The 7,384-nt window shown below is 44.9% G+C and overlaps 1 non-coding gene across 1 annotated transcript; it reads right to left on the bottom strand.

Annotated features, from left to right (window-relative positions):
- Positions 1-1,654: 1,654 nt before the first annotated feature.
- Positions 1,655-1,761, bottom strand: LOC120252035. Its single transcript, XR_005533588.1, has one exon. It is a non-coding gene; the product is annotated as a small nucleolar RNA R71 (small nucleolar RNA).
- Between the last annotated feature and the right edge of the window lie 5,623 nt (positions 1,762-7,384).

The raw sequence follows: 7,384 nt of genomic DNA, 5'->3' as shown, positions 1-7,384 counted from the left end.
CATTGCTTTTACATTCTATTTCTTTGATTATAATTAGCTCCATGGAGAGCTAAACCCCTAGTGGGTACTTGGGTATTTGTGAACCCTAGGATGTACCCGTTTCGTTGAATCTCTTTATTATGCTTTCAATTAATTGATGTTTATTGTGAGATCCAACCTTGAATGCTTGTTTATTTGAATACTCCCCTAGAGTGACACTAGGGTTGAGAGTTCTTGTTGGTAACCTTGTGAGTGAGTGACACACCACGAGTGTTAGAGAAAGCTAGGTTGGAGGGGGTTGAGAGGGTGAGTCGAGAGGTACAGGAGCGTCCCCTTTCCCCTCCGATGTGTTAGATTCTACCTCCGTTCCTCGAGTTCTTTGCGGCCATAATAGAGTGAATGGTCTAAGGGATGACCTTCCGCTGGGGCTTAGTTGCGAGTGCAATGGAGTGAAGCGTAGAAGTGATCTTAGTATCTAGGGCTTAATTGTGGTTAGGGACCTTCCACCTGGATCAAAGGGTTAGGTCTATAACTAGGAAGTGATTTATCACATGGAATCCCTAGAGTTCATTGCAATTCTATGCGAGTGCGAGGTTGAGAGGTTATCCAATCTCTCCTTCGGGACATGTATAGAGTTAGGCATGCTTGACCTTAGATTTGGGACTATATAATTAAGGATTTCCACGACTCACTGTTGCATTAATTAGGAAGCATAATAGTGGGTAATTGCACTTGAAATGATTGCCCTAGGCGTAGCAATATCCGGGTACCGCATCTTTATCGATTGCCTTATCTTCTCCTTTACTTGTGCTCTCTTACTTGTTGTTTTTACTTTTGGGAATTGATTCATTGTCACATATATCACTATTCATCTTTCACATAGCTAAGAAGCGAATTAAGTGTTTTTATTCCCTACTCCCTGTGGATACGATACCCGCTCATCCGGGATTATTACTTCGACAAACCTGTGCACTTGTGGGATATACGCAAAGAGACCTTGTTAAGTTTTTGGCGCCATTACCGGGGAGTAGGTGTTTAGAGATACTTTGTACTCTGTTTTCTTAGCTATTTTACCATACATTCTATTTCATATCTTCTTATTCTATCATCGTTCTGATTTCTTTTTCTTTCTTTTTGGGTGCAGCTCTAGGTTATGACTCGAGGGAACCCCTCAATATTGATTGAAGGAGATCCCGAGCTTGAACGTACACTTAGAAGAGAAGGGAAAGAGCCTTTGCAAGAACAGTCTAATCTAGCTGATTTGGAAGTGGAAGAATCTAAAAACATGGCAAAACAGAATGAGCAACAGCGAACATTATCTGATTATGCCAGACCTTCACTGTTGGGGACACAATCGAGTATTGTGCGTCCCCTGATTATAACCCTGAACTTCGAGCTGAAGCCGGCATTCATCCACATGTTACAGCAATCTGCACAATTCAATGGTTTGGCCGATGAGGATCCAAACAGTAATATAGAGAGTTTTCTTGAGGTGTGTGATATGCTGAAGATAAACGGGGTGACGGATGATTCAATTAAGTTGCGAGCCTTCCCATTTTCCCTAAAGGGAAGAGCGAAGCAGTCGCTACACTCATTACCTAAAGCATCAATTACCACATGGGAGGAGATGGTAGAAGCTTTTCTTGCCCGTTATTTCCCTCTCGGAAAATTCGCAAAGCTTAGGAATGAGATCTCATCCTTTGTTTAGTTGGAATTGGAGTCTCTATTTGAGACATGGGAAAGGTTCAAGGATCTCCTGAGAAAGTGCCCGCAACACGGATTTCCAGAGTGGATAATTGGTCAGACCTTTTACAACGGTTTGAACCCGAGTAAAAGGTAACTCTTGGATGCGGCAGCAGGAGGTACCTTAGGTAGAAAGACCCCCGATGAGGCCTGTCATTTAATTGAAGAAATGGGGTTAAACAGCTACCAATGGAATGCTAGGGCGAAGAAAAAGGTGGTCGGTCTCCATGAGATAGATGCAGTAACTTCATTGGCGGCTCAAGTGGAAAATTTGAGTAAGAAGTTAGATCTTCTAACTTCAAATAGAGTAGCGGCCGTGACGAATTGCAACGGGTGTGGTGGAGGACATGCTCCCTTCGATTGCCCGATCTCTATTGGTGATGTATCTTCGGTGTAAAACGTTGATTTTGTAGGTAATGGCATGAGACCTCAAGGAAACCCATATAGTAATACTTACAATCCGGGTTGGAAGAATCATCCCAATTTCTCATGGAGCAATCAAGGTCCACCAAAGGCCATAGGGCCACCGGGTTTCCAACCACAACAACAAGCCTCGCATGTGGAAAACAGAGTTTCAGGTTTGGAAACCCGAATGAATGATTTGGAGAAGGCCTTGACTAGATTTGTGCAATCTGCGAATGCAAGATTTGAATCAGTTGAGGCCACACTTCGCAGCCACACTGCCTCTTTACATAACCTTGAAAATCAGGTGGGGCAAATTGCGAAGTCTCTTTCTAAAAGGCCACATGGAAGCTTGCCGAGCAATATAGAGACCAACTCTAGAGAGCAAGTGAAGGCAATCACTTTGAGAAGTGGTCGTGAGGTTGAAGGTAGGCTTCCAAGTGAGATGCCAAAAGAACATGCACCAGAGGTTATAAAGGTAGAAGAGGGAACAAGCAAAGAGAAGGAGGTGGCACCCCCACCTTTCAAGCCAAGAATCCCTTATCCCTCTAGATTGAAAAATGACAAAGTGGATGAACAATACAAGAAGTTCCTGAGTTTGTTCAAGCAACTCCACATTAATATTCCTTTTGTTGAGGCATTGGCCCAAATCCCTAAGTATGCGAAGTTCTTGAAAGACTTGTTGACCAATAAGAGGATTTTGAGAGGAAAGTGCTTCGGTGGTTCTAGATGCTTCATGTTCGCCGGTGTTGCAAAAGAACATGCCGAATAAGAAGAAAGACCTAGGAAGCTTCATCATTCCGTGTAGCATTGGCAATATGGGTGAAGAAATGGCATTGGTGGACTCAAGGGCAAGCATCAACGTCATGCCATACACCTTTTTCTCGAAAGTTAGGCTTAGGTGAGCCTAGACCCACTCGGATGACTTTGCAATTGGCGGACCGAACAGTGAGACATCCGAGGGGTATCATCGAAGATGTACTTTGTGGTGCTAGATGTCGATGAGGATGTGGATGTACCCTTGATACTTGGGAGGCCGTTCTTGCGGAATTCCAAAGCATTGATTGACATAGACGAGCGAGAGCTAACTTTGAGAGTTGGAGATGACAAGCTCATATACCGCCTTGGTGAAGCCATGCGGCATTCTCTTGATTTTGATGATACTTTATACTTTCTATACACTACTGATGAGATTGTTGATGAATACATGCAAGAAATATTCAATCCGGACCCGTACGAGGGTTTGTTCGACCAAGAGGAGGATGATGAAGAAGTAATGATGCTTGGTTCGACGGAAGAAGTACCATCTACCCCGGGGATCTTGAAGAAGGTGCTCCGAAAAATGAAGAGGGCTAGGAGACGCCACCGGAAACACTCCAAGGCTGTTGGAGATGTAAGTGAACCGAAGAAGTTGGATGAACCATTGCTAGGTGGCTCAAAGCCCAATAATACATTCTCTACCTTCAAGAGATTGTGCTCATCATGCTTCCAAGTCATGGGTAAGAGGGCAACATTCATCTATGAGCCCCCGTGAGGTAAGACAAGGTACGTCAAGCTTAGTGACATTAAACAAGCGCTTCTTGGGAGGCAACCCAAGTGTTTCCTGTTTTTCTTAGTCGAATAATGTAGTTTTTGCATGAATAAATTGTTGAGTGTTGGTGTCTTGATTTTTAGATGCTTGTGCTGTGATTTTATTTGAGGTTTTGAGTATTCATCGTGCATTTTCATGTGGATTTGGCGAAGTTGGGTTGTTTGAGCTTTATTTCATGTTTTTCACTGGTAAAACTTGCATAATAGGGCAGGCTCTGAGTGTGCAAACATGTTCAGAAATTTTCTACAGAGCCTGGAGGTTTTTCTAAGGCATCCAGGAAAAACGCACGGGCGTGTAGTATTTCCGCATGCCCGTGGATTTGCAATGCGAGCTCATCCAGAGAAGGCACAGGGGCGTGCGGCGGCCCCTGTGAATGACCATGAGAATATCGCACAGCCGTGGGTAATTTTCATATGGGCGTGTGATTTCCTGCAGGGTTTGGCAGATTATCCCGAGAGCGCACAGGGGCGTGAACTCGCCCTTGTGGGCGACCTTGTGAACTTGGCTTGGGTGTGGATAATTTCCGCACGCCCGTGCCAATCTCTGCAGAGGAGTTCTCTTCATCCTGAGAAGGCACATGGGAGTGCATTTGCCCCTGTGAATTGGACTTGTGAATGTCCACGCCAGTGTGGCATTTCCGCACGGGTGTGCGGAACACTTAGGAATTTTCTCGGATGTCTAGAGAAGCTACAGGCGTGTGCGGCTGCCCCTAAGGGTCGGGCGTATGGGCCTGGGTATTTTCCGCACGCCTGTGCTAGAATGTTCAGAGTTAGTGGATGTTTTCCCCGAGAGCGCACAGGGGCGTGCACCTGCTCCTGTGCGGCCTTTTTATGGAGGCGCACGGGAGTGGGTAATTTTCGTACACCCGTGCAGATGTATAGAACACCAAGAGGCGCGATGTCTTTTTAAAGAAAAGTCGTTTCTCTTCTTCTTTACATCCTCCATTCTTCTGAGAGAACTCGCACATCATTCTCTGACCTCTTAGCACCGATTTGGTAGGATTTTCATGAGGTTTTCTTGCTGAATCTAAATTCTCTCATCTCAACTCGTCGGTAAGCCCTATTCTTGATTCCCTTCATCAATTCATGATTTTCATCGATGAATCTAGTTAATAATGCTTTGTTTATTCAATTAGAATGATTATTTATGTTTAGAACGGAGTTAGAAGTAATTGTACGTTGAATTTTTGGATTTTTTGAGGCGCGGTCGTACGGATTTTCACGCCCCGTGGATGCACACTGGCGTGCAGAAATTCCGCACGACCATGTGGATTTCTACAGCATTAGTTAATCAACTTGTTTGATAGATCTCCTTTCAAATTTTGCAGATTATGGCCCCTCGGTCGAAGAAGCAAGCTGATAAGCGGCCGCGTGAGTCACCGTCCAAGCCTGAGAGCGTGAGTTTCACTATTCTAGAGCACCAAGCTCGTTTTCAGCGTTTGTCGAGACTGTGGTTTCGTCAGACTCGATTCCTTGATACGAGTATATTGAGAGATCTACAGCAAGGAGATGAGTTTGCACACGAGGTCGAGGATCTCGTGTCATTAGGTGGTTGGAGACAGTTATTGACGATTAGAGAGCGAGCCATCCAAGAGCTTGCATTGTAGGTTCTGGCAGCGTTCGAGTTCGAGAGATCTTACGCGAGTTTCGACAGCCTCGATGCCATTCAGTTCTGAGCACTTGGACACCACCATAGTTTGAGCATCACTCAACTTTTAGTTTTGCTTGGCTTATATGAGGAGGTGTTCACAAAAACTGAGGAGTATTCTAAGTTACCGACAGATTATCCTGGAGCTTTAACCCCGCAGAGAGCTTATCGAGCACTATATAGTCAGGGCCAGTATGAGCCGGGAGTGTCCAAGGCCACGTGCCTTTCCCGACCTGCATACCCTCATGAGCAGGTCAATGATTGGCCATGGTGATAGCACGGGTGTGTTGAGCCGGCAGGAGCTTCAGTACCTATACTCGATGGTGCAGCGTGTGCCGATTCACCTAGGATACATCATCGCTAAGTATATTAGACACCAGGGGCACTACGCTAGATTGGGAGTGATCTTCTCGGGCCCCTACATTATGAGTATACCCGCTTCCCTGAGCCTAGAGACGATGAGATTGATGGGCATGATCCGCAGGGTTCGGACAGGGGTTTATGCTTTGGTGCTACCAGCTCTAGAGACAGCTGAGGATGAGGGAGATGATGCTAAGGCTTCTCAGCCTTAGGTAGTAAGACCCCCCCGTGAGGCCCGTAACTAATTGAAGAAATGGGGTTAAATAGCTACCAATAAAATGCTAGGGAGAAGAAAAAGATGGCCATGCTCCATGAGATAGATGCAGTAACTTCATTGGCGGCTCAAGTGGAATCATTGAGTAAGAAATTAGATCTTCTAACTTGGAATAGAGTGGCGGCCATGACTACGTGCACCGGGTGCGGCGGAGGACATGCTCCCTCTAATTGCCCAATCTCTACTGGTGATGCATCTTCGGTTGAGAATGTCGATTTTGTGGGTAATTGACACGTCCGAATATGCGTATAAATCGCAAGTGCACGAGTGTTGAAATAATAATTACAAGGTGAGTCGTGTAGTCGAATCCACAGGGAATGGAAGTATTAGTAATAACCACTTCTAAATTATGTAGTCGGAATCAATGAATATGATAGAGTGAACTTAATTGCAAGCAAAGCAAACAAGTATGCAAGTGATAAGTGCTTGTGCAATAAGAATGCAAAGCGTTCTTTCCTTATGATGAGAATTACTTTTGTCAAGTTTTAGCGCTAATACGTGTGTATTTATGTACTTTTATGCAGGTTGGGTTGTGAGGCTGATTATTTATGAAAGTAGCCATTGTAGATCATTTTACGCATTATTTGGAGGAGATCTTGAGAAGGCTCTAACGCGGAGACATGAGTCGGGTTTAGAATGCTAGAATGTGTGCCAACCTCCTTGTATTTGAGCTAAGGCAATGATTCGGAGGGGCACGAAGGTAGTTACATCCTAGTATTCTGGCTTGTGCATATTTAGCAAGATCTCCACCAACGTGACCATTTATTAAAGAACCAAGACAATCTACGACATGAACGTGTGCCTGTTTACGTTACCTAGATGAAAGCATGGATTCGGGAATATTTCGGGATGTCACTGTAGCAAATCACTATAGCAGGTACTGTTCACAACAGGCAGAAGAAGGAGCAAAAAAGAGGAGCCACACGGGCGTTTGGAAATTCCACACACCCATGTGTTAATTCGACAGGTCTGTGTGGAATATCCACAGGGGCGTGTGGAATCCCGATTTCAACCCTATTTAAGACCGATTTCAGCCCCGATTTCAACATTCTTTTCTCCATCTCTTCCCCAACTTGAGAGAGGATTGATGCTAGGGTTTTGAGAGGTATTGGCTAGGGATTTGGAAAGGTTCTATGGCTCTGACATCGTCATCTCTTTAGAAGAAGGTTGGTAAGGGAGCCTCTGTGGGATTGATTCGGCGAGGCATATCTTATACCGGACAAGGGAATCTTGCGACGAGTAGAGGACTCTCCACAAGACCATCGCCATGACTATTGAGGGAGGGGTTTACTATGGATTGCTTTCTTTTACATTTGATTTCATTATCATTTGTATTGTGCTCCATGGAGAGCTAAACCCCTAGTGGGTACTTGGGTATTTGTGAACCC

This window comes from Dioscorea cayenensis, chromosome 20 (genome assembly GCF_009730915.1).
Source record: "Dioscorea cayenensis subsp. rotundata cultivar TDr96_F1 chromosome 20, TDr96_F1_v2_PseudoChromosome.rev07_lg8_w22 25.fasta, whole genome shotgun sequence".
Taxonomy (NCBI): Eukaryota; Viridiplantae; Streptophyta; class Magnoliopsida; order Dioscoreales; family Dioscoreaceae; genus Dioscorea; species Dioscorea cayenensis.
Note: the sequence above shows the minus strand (reverse complement) of the source record. Positions and strands in the feature narration are given on the sequence as shown.